This window comes from Mesoplodon mirus (genome assembly GCF_964341445.2).
Source record: "Mesoplodon mirus genome assembly, chromosome: 6".
In the NCBI taxonomy this organism is placed as follows: domain Eukaryota; kingdom Metazoa; phylum Chordata; class Mammalia; order Artiodactyla; family Ziphiidae; genus Mesoplodon; species Mesoplodon mirus.
Window position 1 is genome coordinate 50,884,460 of NC_138982.1, and position 16,759 is coordinate 50,901,218.

The 16,759-nt window shown below is 41.8% G+C and overlaps 1 pseudogene across 1 annotated transcript; it reads left to right on the forward strand.

Moving 5' to 3' along the window:
- The first annotated feature begins 15,382 nt into the window (after positions 1 to 15,382).
- On the forward strand, positions 15,383 to 15,913 carry LOC309806343 (large ribosomal subunit protein uL5-like; annotated as a pseudogene). The gene has a single exon. The product of its transcript is annotated as a large ribosomal subunit protein uL5-like (transcript).
- Positions 15,914 to 16,759: the final 846 nt, after the last annotated feature.

Sequence of the window (16,759 nt, forward strand, 5' to 3'; positions counted from 1 at the left end):
TTCAAGAGGGTAGATGGAATTGAATCCAGCAAGGAACCAGAACCTGTGTCATCAACGTCAGGCGTGAATGAAACTGCAGCTTGCCCTCCGTCTCCTATCGCTGACGATCCTTCAGCTCTACTGTCTCCCACCTCCTCTCCCCGCTCCAGTCAGTAACTATTCTTGCCTGTTCACTCGATGCCAGTCCCTGTATGCCAGCTGTTGTACTGTACTACTGTACTTTTCAAAGTACTGTACTGTAAGATTAAAAATGCTTTCTTTATTTTTTGTGTTTGTTTTTTACATATTATTTGTGTGCAAAGTATTATAAACCTATTACAGTGCAGTGCTATATAGCTGACTGTGTTAGTTGGGTACCTAGGCTAACTTTGTTGGACTTAACGAGCAAACTGGACTTATGAATGTGCTCTCAGAACAGAACTCATTCGTATGTAGGCGAGTTACTGTACAAAAGAGTGAAAAGCAAGTCTCTCTCCCTCCAGTCCTTGAAATTCTTCATTCTTCCCACCAGACTGAACCACTTTCACCAGTTTTTTTATTTGATTAATTTTGGCTGCGTTGGGTCTTCGATGCTGTACGCGGGCTTCTCTAGTTGCGGTGAGCAGGGGCTACTCTTCCTTGTGCTGCGAGGGCTTCTCATTGCGGTGGCTTCTCGTTGCGGAGCATGGGCTCTAGGCGCGCAGGCTTCAGTAGTTATGGCACGAGGGCTCAGTAGTTGTGTCTTGCGGGCTCTAGAGCACAGGCATAGTAGTTGTGGCACACGGGCTCAGTTGCTCCGCGGCATGTGGGATCTTCCCGGACCAGGGCTCGAACCCGTGTCCCCTGCGTTGGCAGGCGGATTCTTAACCACTGCGCCACCAGGGAAGCCCACCAGTTCCTTTTGTAAGCTTCTAGAGATCATCTTTTCAAATAAAAGCATATATTTGTATCCTTCCCCCTACTATATTTTGTTTATTTAGATAAGCAGTAGCATATTAAACACATTGTCTTGCACCTGACTTCTTTCACTAAACCATAATATCTTGAAGATCATTCCGTGTTAGTTTGTATAATTCTATCTTTTAAATTTAAACATCAGACAGAATTCCATTACATGTATACACCATAATTTATTTCACCAGTTCTCTATTACATGGACATTTACATTATTTCTAATCTTTTGCTAGTGTGAAGAATACTGCAATGACTATCCTCTTCTGTGTGCAAATGTGAGAGAGCTTTTATGCAGGATGAATTCTCAGAAGTGGAATTGTTGAGTCACAAGATATATGCATTTATTTCAATGGTCATTGCCAAATTACAGAGGTTGTACAATTTACATTCCCTCACTAACATGTTTGGAAGTACACTTTTTCATCCAAACCTCACCAACACAGAACTTTATCAAATTTCTGTCAAGATGGAGTTTTTATGAAAGATGTTTCATTCATTCACTAGCTGTTTAGGTAGAGCTCCTGATTTTACTTATTGAATCTACTGATTCATGGTATACCAGACCCAGGAGTAGATTCAGGGGACTCCAGACTGTGGATGACAAAAGAAAGGTGAACCTTTGATCAGCTAATTTACTGTACCTACTCTAAGCCAGGCACCGGGAATACAGGGAGAAGTGAGCCTGGGCTCTACTCAGGGACTATAACTGTTCCCACTTTTGGTGAAAATGGCTGCAAACACATTCCAGTTGCTACTTGGAGAATGGATCCCTGAAGTTCATTCAGGCTTAGGCCTCCAAAGCTTGAGAAGTGGTGGGTGGTGGTTCTGCAATTTTTTCATTTGAAGTCTTTTGTCTTCCCTCTGGCATATGAATAAGACAGTTGCAAACAAAAGAGAAGGCATTTGGCACACCTAATCGGTGGTACTCATATTTTAATTGCAGGGTGCTCTGTATCTACAGCCAGGGAACAGTCTATAAGGTTTGTTTTATTTTGTTGGTAGGTGGGGAGAGGGTATTTCTTTTGTTCTATTTTTGGGTGGTAGGGGAAGGATATTAACGTTTTTTTTTTAAAAATATGAGAAACAGAGGAATTATTAATTATAAAATCATCAGCATTTGCAGATGATTCTAATAAATGCCATCTTCCAGCTCTAAACTGACTACACAAAAGGCTTTATTTTGTGGAAAATTATTTTAATCATTAGATATGTAAAATAATAAGCAGAATGTTTAGTTTTTAACAGATATCTGGTCAAAATGGATATCCTTCCCTGTGAGGGCATACTTGAGAATGCAACAGTTATAAATGCACCATATATTTATAATCTTTTTTTAAATTGAAGTATAGTTGATTTACAATGTTGTGTTAGTTTCAGGTGTACAGCAAAGTGATTCATATATACATCTATCCATTCTTTTTCAGATTCTTTTCCTATATAGGTTATTGCAAAATACTGGGTATAGTTCCCTGTGCCATACAGTAGCTCCTTGTTGGTTATCTGTTTTATATATAGTCGTGTGTATATATTAATCCCTCCTAATTATTCCCCTCCCCGCCCGCCCTTTCCCCTTTGGTAAGCATAAGTTTGTTTTCTATGTCTACAGGTCTATTTCTGTTTTGTAAATAAGTTCATTTGTATCTTTTTTTTTTTGATTTCACATATAAATGATATCATATGATATTTGTCTTTCTCTGACTGGCTTACTCACTTTGTATGATAATTTCTAGGTCCATCCATGTTGCTGCAAATGAGGAAAGCCTATATTTAAAATTACCATTATGTTTGTTGAGTTCTGATAAAAAAAAATCAAAAAGCACCCATAATCCAGATGGAAACACCCAATCGTTGAAGAATTTGAACATAAAATTAGGTCATAATTAGCCTATTATGCATAATCAATACTATAAAAAATACTATGATTTTTGAGTCCAGCCTTTCTTTCCCACCCCTCCTGTTACCTCATATAGCTTCTACAGAATCACATTACACTACTCTTGAGAGTAGTGAGATTACTCACCTTGGTTACCAACTGTCAGACTTTGATAAACTTACACAGGGATTAAAAAGCTGCTGAGTTTACTGTTTGTAGCATCAGTGCTGCACCAAATCCAGGAGTATTTTTATTTTGCGGGGACTCTAGACTCTGGGCAACAAAAGCAAGCAGAATAACTTACAAGCTGAACCTTTGATTATTTCATGTTGTTCTGTCAGCTGTTAGGAGGATCCATGTCATTCCCACTGTGCCAGCTGGGCTATAGTAAGAAACAGAGACAGCAGTGCTCCCAGAACGTTTTTGGTGTCTATCCCCCGGGACATGTGAACAAGGAGATTCTGAAGGATCCAACACGATATCCCTTCTGGAAGATTCTTGCGTAACACTTGACAGTAACAGTTTTAATTGTAATTGCTAGTTTGAAGCCTTATTTTAAAAACTTGACCTAAACTTGCTCTACTTCACATAGCTATCACTATGATCATATTCACAACTATTAACTAATATTTATTGAGCTGTGTTTATTGCAAACTGCTGACCTTGAAGTTACAATAGGAATAAGGCAAAGAAAACCAGGAAAACAAACATATAGTGCAGATAAGTGCTGAAAGGGAACACAGAGAAACAAAAATAGCTGTACGTGACTAGCAGAGTTATGTGTACTTTTTTAAATGTTTTGTTTGGTGTCATAAATTTGTTTTAAACATTATTGGCTTTAACAACACATTTAAAATTTTACACTAGGAAAGTAGTTTTATGATCCTAAATTGGGGTTTTAATTTCCAGGGTAATATTTTGGTACGTATTATTTCAGGGTTTTTTCCTTTGCTTATACTATCTCTTTATCTCTATAAAGATATAGATATAATTTATAAATAATTACAATATTTTAATATATAATTATATATAGTTACACATAATTTTATTTATATACTTTGACATAGATAATATTTAATAAAGTAACAACATACTATGTAAGTTCATATTCTGTTCTGAAACATGCTTTTTTTAAAAAAATAATTAATTAACTTATTTTTGGCTGTGTTGGGTGTTCGTTTTTGCGCGAGGGCTTTCTCTAGTTGCGGCGAGCGGGGTCCACTCTTCATCGCAGTATGCGGGCCTCTCACTATCGCGGCCTCTCTTGTTGCGGAGTACAGGCTCCAGACGCGCAGGCTCAGCAGTTGTGGCCCACGGGCCCAGTTGCTCCGCGGCACGTGGGATCCTCCCAGACCAGGGCTCGAACCTGTGTCCCCTGCACTGGCAGGCGGACTCTCAACCACTGCGCCACCAGGGAAGCCCTGAAACATGCTTTTTTCACTTAATATATTTGGACAGGTTTCCACAATATTATATATAGATTTACATAATTTTAAAAAATGATTGTTTTGGACTTCCCTGGTGGCGCAGTGGTTAAGAATCCGCCTGCCAATGCAGGGGACAGAAGTTAGAGCCCTGGTCTGGGAAGATCCTGCATGATCCTGCATGCCCCGGAGCAACTAAGCCCATGCACCACAACTACTGAGCCCACGTGTGCCTGGAGCCCGTGCTCGGCAACAAGGGAAGCCGCCGCGGTGAGAAGCCCGCGCACTGCTGGAGTAGCCCCCACTCGCCGCAACTAGACAGAGCCCGCGTGCAGCAACGAAGACCCAACGCAGCCAAAAATAAATTAATTACTTAATTTAAAAAAATGTTTCACTGTAGGGATAGTTCATTATTTATTTAAGCAACTGCCTAATGATCAACATTTCTATTATTTCTAATGTTCTGCTGTTATAAATATTCATATAGATTAAATGATAGTTTTATCTCCTGTTATAGATACCTTGGATGTCTGTGTCATTGCATATTTGTGAATACTGATTGATGTATACAAGTTTAAAATTTTTTTACGTTGACATTCATATTAATACATCAATCATTTTCTTTATCATTTTTGTACTTAATATCATGCATAGAAGGGTGGATAAGGACTTCCCTGGCAGTCCAGTGGTTAAGAAGCTGCACTTCCAATGCAGGGGGCATGGGCTCGATCCCTGGTTGGGGATCTAAGATCCCGTATGCTGCATGGTGTGGCCAAAGATAAACAAATAAATTAATTAATTAAAAGATTTATTTTTTTTAAAAAGTGTATAGCTGCCAGGAACTGGGGTATTTTGTTGTCGTTTTATTTGCTTTTCAGAAAATCTAGCCCTCTGCTGAATTCTCCAATATGTACTTGGATGGCCCTGCTCATCATTTTTTCATTTATATCAGGAAAACTGCTCAAAATCAAAGCAGGAAGGGGTAGCTGCTGCCCAGGACTCAGCCACCCTGCCCTGACTGTGCTCCGGCTGCTGGCAGCTGAGTTGATCTTCCGAGGCTCTGGCTGAACTCTATCTCCCGGCTAAATCCAAAATCTGACTGGCACACTGAGGCACACTGCTTGGGGTCCTGCCTGGCCTGACTCTCCCCACTCCGGCTTCCCTTGATTCTGCCTGTGCCCCTGGCTAGCCAGGCACAGCTGAACTCCCAGGGTGCCAACCTCACTGGTCTTCCTGAACTCTATACTTGCTCACGCCTTCCAAACTAGTCTTACACCCTTGGCTGCAACTTTTTAACTCTTGACCTGCCTTGTTTGTTGTGTGGTCCCCAGCTCTGAAAGGCTAACAGAACAAATGCCAAATGAAACGCCTCTTCAAATAGTTCACAGTGTATAGAGTTTGCAATGATGCATATTTGTTACTCAAGGAAAAAAATCCATTAAGTAAGAAAAATCCAATTAGCCCTCTGAAGACAATGCCTCACACACACTTTCAGATATCTAAATTAAATCACAGCATACTCCTAATACCATCCACAAAGAGATCTGGGGTGGGAGGGGGGATGCCAAGGGAGAGAGGTGAGGAGGACATATTTATATGAAGGAAGTTAACTCTTACGATTAGCTATATTCTAATGAAAATAAAATGATTCGGAAGACCTAGAAGATGACTCTACAGCATAATAATTTATAAAACAGTGTGGAATTTTCAGTAAACTTAAAAAAATACTCTTTCTTGAAGTTTATGAGAATTTATTGTCACAAGTTGTTTTCTTGCTCTAAGAATTCATTTTCTCATAAACTGTACAGAATATCTTGTAAAAAAAATAAACCCATGGAATAGTATTTCTAAAATGCAGTAATCCTTTTATCTTCTCTTTTGTCATTTATAACTCTTTCTTTGAATCTTTCAAAGAATTTCCAATTTTCTTTGTAGACTGACAAAAATAACTTCAAATCACCCTGGAATCTGTGTATAAGCATAGAATCATGGAATTTCTTTCTGAGAGAATTTGCCTATTACTTCTATTAAATTTTAAAGATGAGGAATAGCAAATGATAATCCCTCATTTTTTTGCCACCTAACTCCAGCCCTTGTTTTCTTGCCTTTTCCTGACATTGGAATGTCAGAGCCTGGATTTCCCTTAATCATGCCTTTAGATTAGTTTTCTATTACTGCTGTAACAAGGTATCACAAAATTAATGGTGTAAAACAACACAAACTTATTCTCCTACACTTTTAAAGGTCAGAGGTCCAAAACTGAATCTTAGGGAGAATTAATCAAGGTATTCACAGAGCTGTGTTTCTTCTGGAGGCTCAGGAGGAGAACACATGCCTTGTCCTTCTCTTTAGAGGTTTAGAGGTTTCCTGCAACCCTTGGCTCGTGGTCACACATCACTCTGTCTTCTGCTTCTGTCAACACATCCCCTTCTCTGAGTCTGACCCTCCTACCTCTGTTTTATGAGGACTCTTGTGATTATGTTGTGCTCACCCAGATAACCCAGGATAATCTCCCAGTATTGAGGTCCTGACCTTAATCACATCTGCAAAGTCTCTTTTGCATGCACAGGGTCCAGGGATTAGAATGTGGACATTTTTGGGGAGACCATTATTCCATCCTAATCCAGTCACATACTTGAATCTACTTTATAATTTTGCCTGGATAACTCACTAATGGGAAAACACCATTAATATTTTTTGCTTTTAAAACTAAAGTATAAAGGCAATAGCTATGTCCATGAAGAGAGCAGAAGAAGATACTAGGGCAAATGCAGTTCTGTAATGATCTATTTCTATAATTACACAACCACATGTTCTCTCTGCCAGTTCCCTCCTTTCATACCTTGGTTCCATCCATTCTCATATCTCCCATGCCTGGTCTTTAACTAGGATCTTCTTTTGCCCATTAGGAACTCCCCATTACAAGATCAAGAAGCTCCCCTACATCCTTGAACACAGTTTCTCTTAAATTATAGTTCATGACTAACTATGGTTAAAGTTTGGCTTTCCACCAATACCACTGTCATCTCTAATGTAGGCCACTTCCCATTGTGTTTCCCCAGTGCTCACAAGGTAAGGAGGCATTGGTATATTTTATTTAATTGCTACTTCACTACTTTTTCTCCACCACTGCTCTCAATACCATATGTGTTTTGGAAGGAAGCCCAAGCCATTCACTTACATGTCCCTTCCCCTACCTTCTCTAATTATCTATGGAAATTCAGGATACTCTTAACTTTCCTTGATCATTTCAGGATTTCAATCCTTCTCTCTACCCTATCTATTGCCATCTACCTCAACAGCTGCATACAAACTTTCCAACATTCTGACCTCACAATTCTTACTAGGATCAACATAATTCCATAGTCTTCACATGCCTCCTCTCCTTGCCAGCTGGGTCCAGTAACACTCACTCATTGATTCTGCCCTGACCTTCCATGGTCAAAGGCTTTGGGAAGCTCTGCATCGCCATTTGGAAAGCTCAAAAGCAAATAGACCTTCTTGCAGTTGAACTCTGACTTTATTTTTCATTTCTAGAAACTGGGCTTCGACTTGATGTCAAGAAGTTACCAAGGAATAAAATTGGTTTTCATCTTGCTCCCTTTTGTTTAAGGCCTGTGACAGTCTCTTCTCCCCATAGGCCTCCAGGGGTCCTGACCTCTCTCCTCCCCCCAGTTCAAGGCTGTGGCAAACTTTCCTGGCACTTGAAACCTGCGTCTCTTTGTCATCTCAACTCTGAACATTACCTGCATCTAGAATCCAGCAGCCACATCCATCCTGAGGCTGAGCATTCACTTGGACCCTGACTTTGATAGATTCACATATTTCCTGACTACTGTGTTCTGCCTGCTTGGCTGGACATTCTTCCAGTACCAACAGCTGGGTCTTTATCCTCGGCACCTGTTCACCCAAGTAGACTGGTCCAGCTTCAATTCAGTCTACCCCACCAAGCTGCAATGAACTTTTCTGTGACCAGCTAATCAATGAGATATAATAGCCCCATGCTCTCTACCACTCTCTCACTGCTATCCAGTTGGGTTTTCCTTCTCCCTTTGTTCTCCAGTAGCTCACCCCACAGGCTCTCTACTTTTTTCTTGCATTATTTCCTTCCCTCACCGCTCCAGGACATTCCAAACATTTTATATCCTCTCACGTCTTGGTTTCTCTGCCACCTTCTCTCTGCCAATATTCCAAACTTGGTTAGTCCCTGGGGTCATCATTAGCACCATCTACAAAACTTCCAGTTCTCTTCCCTCTAGGTAACTGGTAGGGTCTTACTTCTCCAACCCCTCTGCTCTGGCCAATGAAATGTAATTGTGAAAAGTCTCGTTTCCAAGCAGAAGCTTTACGAGAGAACGCTTCCTTTACCACATTCTCTTTCCCTTCGCCTCCATGATCTACAGCACACTCTGAGTGAGGAGAGTGGCCCCAGTCGACTGACAGTGGACACGTAGCAACAGAAGAAATAGATCTTTGTCGTTTTAAGCATTTGAGATTAGGAGGTTGTTATCGTACATAACCTAACCTATCCTGACAGATACTGATCCTCCCATCTGTTTTCTCCTCTCATATTCCTGGTCTGTAGTGGACCTGGTTGTTTCACCTGACAGCATTCCTTTGAAAACCACCCCTTCCTCAATGTGGGTTTATGTAATTCATGACTTCAGGGGTAAGTGTATGACTCAGACCCAGGCAGTCAAACTATCCCATCCCCTAGGCCCCAGTGATTAGTCCAGTGGTGGTCACATTACCCAAGTTGGGCCAACTGTAGTCTGTATTAGGGTTTGGCTGGAAAATTGGGAGAGAAATGCTCTTTTTGTGGGGGCTTGTTAAAGCAGGTAGACTGTATTCTGGAGCTGGCAGTGGCTACTTAGGAAAGCAGGGCTAAACAATGGAGAAAAACATAGTTTTTGTTTGTTTGTTTGTTTTTGCCATACGCGGGCCTCTCACTGTTGTGGTCTCTCCCGTTGCGGAGCACAGGCTCCGGAAGCGCAGGCTCAGCGGCCATGGCTCACGGGGCCCAGCCGCTCCGCGGCATGTGGGATCTTCCCGGGCCGGGGCATGAACCCGTGTCCCCTGCATTGGCAGGCGGACGCTCAACTACTGCGCCACCAGGGAAGCCCAAAACATAGTTTTGATGACATTTTTTGAGGCTCTGGATTTAGCCATGTCATAAATCTTTATGCTCTTTAGACGTTCTTGTTATGTAAGCCAATAAATTTCCTTTTTTCCTTTAATCTATTTTGAGTTGAGATTTTTGTCACTTGCAACTGAAAAAGTGCTGATTAAAACAGCTGCAAAGCATTAAGGGAAACATCAGGAAACCGTACAATTTTCCTTTATACTTTTATCCTATAGAATATCAACTGAATTCTCACTGGGATCAGCAATCCTTTTGCTCAGCTTTATTTACCTCCTAGTGTATTCCTCATGGTGCATATTCCAAACATTCTCTATTCTCCTTAATTCCTTTCCCACTCCCTAAGAGGAGCTAGCCTTTCACTTCTCTGAAATGAAATTCATCTCTCTTGTGTCCTCCACTTTAACCCTATTCCTATGTATTTTCATCTATCCATCTCTTTCCAAACTTAACCGTATCACTTGTTCCTCTGCTGGTGGATTTTGTGTCCTGGTTTTCCTCTTATATCTCTGATCACTCCTGTGTCTCCACTTCTTTCCACTGCAGCCTGGGAACAACTGTTCACAGCCTCTACCTGTCTTTTCTTCCACTGCAGATTCCTGGTATCTATTCCTTTGGCTTTATCTGTCACCCACAAGCAAATAGCTCTCAAGTCTATACATTCCAGGCTTGGCCTGCTAGACTTTTGCATTCACATGCCCCAGTTGGAAATGCACCTCAAACTCAACATGTCCAAAAGTGAAATTATTCTACTCAATTCAAACTCTGAGTTATCCTGGGCAATCTCAGCTTCTCTCCTCTGTACCCTCAGATCCAATTAGTTACTATGTCTTATCAATACCACCCTATGATACCTCTCCAAACTATACCCTCCTTACTACACACACAGCTACTAGTTCTGGCTTTTATTATCTGCTTTGCAGACTCATGCAATCATTGCCACAGTTTCCCTAGGATGATCAAACTCCAGCAGGCCAAAAACAAAATGAAGTAAAAAGACACAAAATGAAGTAAGTTTTCAGTTGCTACCTCTTGTCCAGGCACATACATCAGCTCAGGACTCTCTGTTGAATGTTTGCTAGAGACCTGTTATTTTCACAAGCCAGATCTCAATATTTCATATCCACAGTGACATCCTCAGCACACTTGGGAATAGTACATCTTATGCTCAGGGGTCATTGCTGCAAAATTCTTTTGTAGTCCTCATGGCCCCACTGAAAATTTCAAACATGCTATTGCAAAAGTTTCCAGAACCCATGCAATATCATTGTTTTGTTAGAGAGTGTTCACCCAGCCTTGTCCCAGACTCTTTGACCTTTTTGTTCCACTACTATCCCGAACAGCCTTTTATAACAGGGCCTTACAATACACTGTTTTATAAAAGTCTCAACTATACAGGTGTATAAACCTGTAAGAATCGCTCTAACAGCGATAACCTACCCAGCCTCCTGCCTCTCCCCTTTTTAGCTCATTCTCTTCAGAAAATGGTTCCAGTTCCTTTCTTGAAGCACAGCATGGATCACTCTTTAAAAAATTCAGTTGCTCACACTAACTACAGAATCCAACCCCAATTCCTTTGCCTGGTGTCTTAGTCCACTTGGGCTGTTATAACAAAATACCGTCAACTGAGTAGCTTATAGAGTTGACCCTTGAGCAATGCAGGGATTAGGGGCACCCACCCTCTGTGCATTTGAAAATCCGAGTATAATTCATAGTTGGTCCTCCCTATACACAGTTCATCCATATATGTGGTTCTGCACCCGGGATTCAACCAACCGGGGATGGTGTAACACTGCAGTATTTACTATTGAAAAAAATACACATGTAGGTGGATCCATGCAGTTCAAACCCGTATTGTTCAAGGGTCAACTGTAAACAACAGAAATGTATTTCTCATAGTTTTGGAGGCAGATAAATCCAAGATCAAGGTGTCAGCCTCTCTCCTTGGTTTGTAGATGACTACCTTCTATCTCTGTCTTCACATGGTCCTTCCTCTGTGTGCACCCATGTCTGTGTCCAAATTTTCTCTTCTTATAAGGACATCAATCATATTGGATTATGACCAATGAGTCTTAAACACCTCATTTTAACTTAATTACCCCCTTAATGAGCACTTGTCAATATTCTCATTTTTGAAAAGCAGATTTGACTTAGATATGCAGAGATAGGGGATGCTGTAAGGACACAGTATTATGAACAAAGTCCAGAAACCTGGCAAGGAAACCTCAGGGAATGACAAGTGGACAGTTTGGCTGGCTAGAGAATCAGGTGTGGGAAATGAGGATGGATAGGTGGTGTCATGGGCTGAATTGGGTCCCCCAAAATTTGTATGTTGAAGTCCTAATCCCCAGGATCTCAGAATGTAACTGTATCTGGAGATACATTCTTTAAAGAGGTAATTAAGTTAAAATGAGGTCTTTAAGGGGCACCCTAATCCTAATTCTAACTATCTTTTATAAACTCTGTGCAAACACTGAATTAGCCAACATACTGAACCATTTCTTCTAAGGGAAGTACAGGATTAGGTTCCTGCGAGCTCTGATCGCAACATTTTTGTCAATGAACCAGGGAACACATAACTTTGTTTTATGTGTGTTTCTGTTTAAAGACACCTTATTTAACATAAATTGTTGATTCATTAACATTAAACTAACAGCCAACTGCACCATAACTCATGCCTGAACAAAACCTATCTAATGTCTGTATTTTTTCTGTAAGGCACATCACAGCCTTCCTGTACTTAGGAACACTGGGACAGCACTTCAGCACTATGTTTGGGAGTCATTTTAAATAGCAAAACCACCAAGAAAAAGCACATAGATGCAAAAACATGGCACTAAATAGATCATAAAAAGGTTACCGGTTTACAGTATGAACTCAGCTGGGAACGCGCGTCTTGAGCAACTCAAATGTTTTGTTGCACTGCATGTGTTTGTGAATGACTGCACACGCGCTGCAAGTATTGATTTTGGAGTTAGAGATAAATTCTAACAAGTAGATGAATTCGCAAACACAGAATCTGTAAGTAATGAGGATCAACTGTACTATTAATCCCATTTTACAGGTAAGGAAACTAAGACTCAAAGCAGTTAAGATCTTTCACAAGGTCACTGCTTGTGAAGTTGGCACAGCCAGGATTCAAACTCCAGTTTGTAAAAGAGGGAGATTTTTTTTTCACCTGTACTGAGTCAGAGTTGAGGAAATCAGTCAAGAACTCTAATACAGAGGCTGCAAATAGCGAACAGCCTTTGCAAAAACTTGCCAATTACATGAAGCATGATTTCTGGGAATGGCATCAAGATATTAATGAATAGCAGTCTCACACTTTAAACAAAGAGAATTGTTCTTAGAAGTACAGTAGTAATATATTTATCTGAGGGCCCTAGAGCCCAAGTGACCAAAATCCACAGCCTTTGTTTCTGCAGAGTTCATGTTGTCATCTTCTCAATACAATTCTGTTTAGGGAAAAAAAAGAAAAAAAAAAAGCGCATTCACACCCAGGCATTACATAGCATACAAAAGCATAATCAGGGACATATTATAATACGGCAATTCAAGGAATTAGTTGTCAAGTCTGTAAAGGGGTCTTCATGCACCAAAAGCATAGTATATCACAATAAGCCATGTTTTAAAAAAGCATTAATTCATCCAAAACAATGTACTGAGCTGCCACTGTGTACTGGGTGTTATGTTCAGTGCTCAACATCAGAGTGAACAACATCAGTTCCTGCCCTGGCCATAGTCACAGAATAGTGCCTGAGGCAGGTGTCACTGGGTGTGCCTGTGTGTGCATTCCTTGGCGGTTTCACTCTGTTTCCCCCCCTCCCTACCTAATGCAACTGTACATTTGCACAGCTGCTGAGAGCCTCCGAGGAGGACTCAAACCTTAGGATTGAGATACGTATAACATATCAGCTGACCTGGGAATGTTGGAAGCCGAATTACAAAGAAATTTCAAGACCCATGAGAGAGAATTCACCTGAGGCAAGGAGTCAGGAGTGATAGGAGGGCAGCAAGAGGCTCCGGGAGTCCCAGAGCAATGGTGGCCTGGGGCACTGTAGGAGAGCTTTTTCCTGCACCTGTCTTCACTGAGCCACCACCCGGACACCACCACGTGTTCCTGTTTTTCTTCCCATCCCTCTGACCTCTGCTTTGTGGAACCCACCTCCTCTTTCCAGCTTCTAAATAAGACTGTCCTAGGAGTCCATCCTCAAATCTCTTTTCTCTTGTATCTCTTCTCACTCCCTAAGTGATCTTATCCAATCTCAGGGGTTTTTTTGTTGTTGTTTTTTGTTTTTTTGCGGCACACGGGCCTCTCACTGTTGTGGTCTCTCCCGTTGCGGAGCACAGGTTCTGGACACGCAGGCTCAGCGGCCGTGGCTCACGGGCCTAGCCGCTCCGCGGCATGTGGGATCCTCCCAGACTGGGGCATGAACCCGTGTCCCCTGTATTGGCAGGTGGACTCCCAACAACTGCGCCACCAGGGAAGCCCCAATCTCAGGTTTTTAAATTCAGTCAAGGACCCAACAAGAAACAGATGGCACAGTCAAATGACAGTAATTCAAGCAGGGCTCACTAAAGGGACTATTTGTAAAAGTGTAAGGACAGCAGTACTCTCAGGCTAGTAAGGGGAGGAGCTGTTTCCACCCAAGGACCAGAAGGGGTGGTGGAGGGACAGAGCAGTTACTGCATCTGGAGAGACAGCTGTGTGGAAGCCTGCCTGACAGGAGCTGCAAATTTTCACAGAGAGGCTCAGGCAGCAGGGACGGAGTTGGAGGATAAGCCATCCCACCTTGCTCTCCTCTCTTCGGATCTGCTGCCAGCGGGCTGAATCTGCTGGAAACCAGAAGATTGGAGTCCACTGACTTAATCCCTATGGATTAGTCTACATGGAGGCAGGGAGCAGGGTGGAGAGAGAATCCGGAAGGCCTGCAGAGATATCCAGCATGCTTTCATAAGTGGAAGAGTCACATGTATAGCTCCAATGCTAACTTTTCAAGTTGAATCACAATGGCCTGCTCGAACATCTCTATCCGAATTGTCACTTGAGTGTCCCATGCCCAGGTCTGGTCCTTGCCTATCCTGTTCCTTCCCCACTCCCCCGCCAGTTTTACCACCATTCACTTGATGGCTTAGACCCAAACCTAGCTTTCATCCCTGAATCATTTACTTCTCTTACACCCAATCCATGAGCAAGTATGTCAATTCCACTTTTTTATTTTTTTCAACAGAGACATCAATGGTTTAATGGATAGGGTTCAGCTCCACTTTTAACTAGTGTCCAGGGAATTCCCTGGAAGTCCAGTGGTTAGGACTCAGAGCTCTCACTGCCAAGGGCCCAGGTTCAATCCCTGGTCGGGGAACTAAGATCCCATATCCCACAAAACATGTAGTGCAGCCAAAAAAGAAAAACTAGTGTCCAGAATCTGGATACTTCTCATCACCTCCACAACTTCCACCCTAATCCATATCCACATATCTCTTGCTTGTATGACTGCAATAGACTACCACCTGGTGTCCCCACCCCTGCTCTTTTTCCCACTATGGTTGATTCTACTTTGGGCCACGTTAGGTCTACACAGCAGCCAGAGTGATCTTTCTCTAGTCACTCTCTAACTCTTTCTCCCCAACCATGTCTACTTAAATGCCTGTCATATGTTTATTCATTTATTTGTTTATTGTCATTTTCTCCATTAAAGTGTAGGTGTTATGAAGGCAGGGATCTTCTTGTCTACTGAGTAGTCCCCTCAGTTGAATAGACTTTCTTGAATGAAAAAATAAATAATACCTCTGCAAAAGACACTGTTAAGAGACTGAGAAAACAAGCCACAGATGGGGAGACAATGTTTGCAAAAGACATCTCTGATAAAAGACTGTTATCCAAAATATACAAAGAACCTTTAGAATTCAACAATAAAAAAAAACTTGATTAAGGAATGGGCAAAAGTCCTGAACAGACACCTCACCAAAGAAGATACGCAGATGCTCTTCCCATTCTCCACCAAGGCTCAGGATCAGAGTGAAAAGGAGAGCTTATGCGGGAACTTCGCATCTGTAAGCTCTGCCTCAACATCTGTGTGGGACAGAGTGGAGACTGACTGAGCAGGGCAGCCTCAGGGCTGGAGCAGCTCACCGGCCAGACCTCTGTGTTCTCCAAAGCTAGACACACCATCAGGTCCTTTGGCATCAGGAGAAATGAAAAGATTGCCATCCATTGTAAGGCCAAGGCAGAAGAAATCCTGGAGAGAAGTCTAAAGGCATGAAGTATGAGTTAAGAAAAGAATAATTGCTCAGATACGGGAAACTTTGGTTTTGGGATCCAGGAACACATCGATCTGGGGATCAAATGTGACCCAAGCACTGGTATCTATGGTCTGGACTTCTGTGTGGTGTTCGGTAGGCCAAGTTTCAGCATCACAGAAGTGAAGAACAGGTTGCATTGGGGCCAAACACAGAATCAGCAAATAGGAGGCCATGCGCTGGTTCCAGCAGAAGTATGATGGGATCATCCTTCCTGGCAAATAAATTCCCGTTTCTATCCAAAGGCCAATAAAGTACACCTGAAACTAATTTAATATAAAATGTCAAATATATATCAATGAAAACAATTTAATTAAAACAGAAGCCAATAAAAAATTTTCAGTAAAAAAGAAGGGATATGCAGATGGCAAATAAGCATAGGAAAAGATGGATGCTCAACATCATAGATCGTTAGGGAATTGGGAATTAAAATGAGATATAATAGGCTTCCCTGGTGGTGCAGTGGTTGAGAGTCTGCCTGCCGATGCAGGGGACACGGGTTCGTGCCCTGGTCTGGGAGGATCCCACATGCCGTGGAGCGGCTGGGCCCGTGAGCCATGGCCGCTGAGCCTGCGCGTCTGGAGCCTGTGCTCCGCAACGGGAGAGGCCACAACAGTGAGAGGCCCGCGTACTGCAAAAAAAAAAAAAAAAAAAAGGAGATATCACTACACATCCATTAGAATGGACAAAATCCAAAACACTGACAATGCCAAGTACTAGCAGGGATGTGGAGTAACAGGCACTCTCATTCATTGCTGGTGGGAATGCAAAATCTACAGCCAACTTCCAGAGATGGTTTGGCAGTTTTTCGTAAAATTAAACATAGTCTTACCATATGATGCAGCAATTGTACTCCTTAGTATTTACCCAGATGAGTTGAAATTTATGTCCACACAAAACTTGCACACAGGTGTTCATTGCAGCTTTATTCATAATTGCCAAAACTTGGACGCAACTAAGATGTCCTTCATAGGTAAATGGGTAAATACACTGTGGCTCATCTGGACAATGGAATATTCTTCAGCACTAAAAAAAAAAAAAAAAAAAAAAAAGAGCTATAAGCCATGAGAAGATGTAGAAGAACCTTAA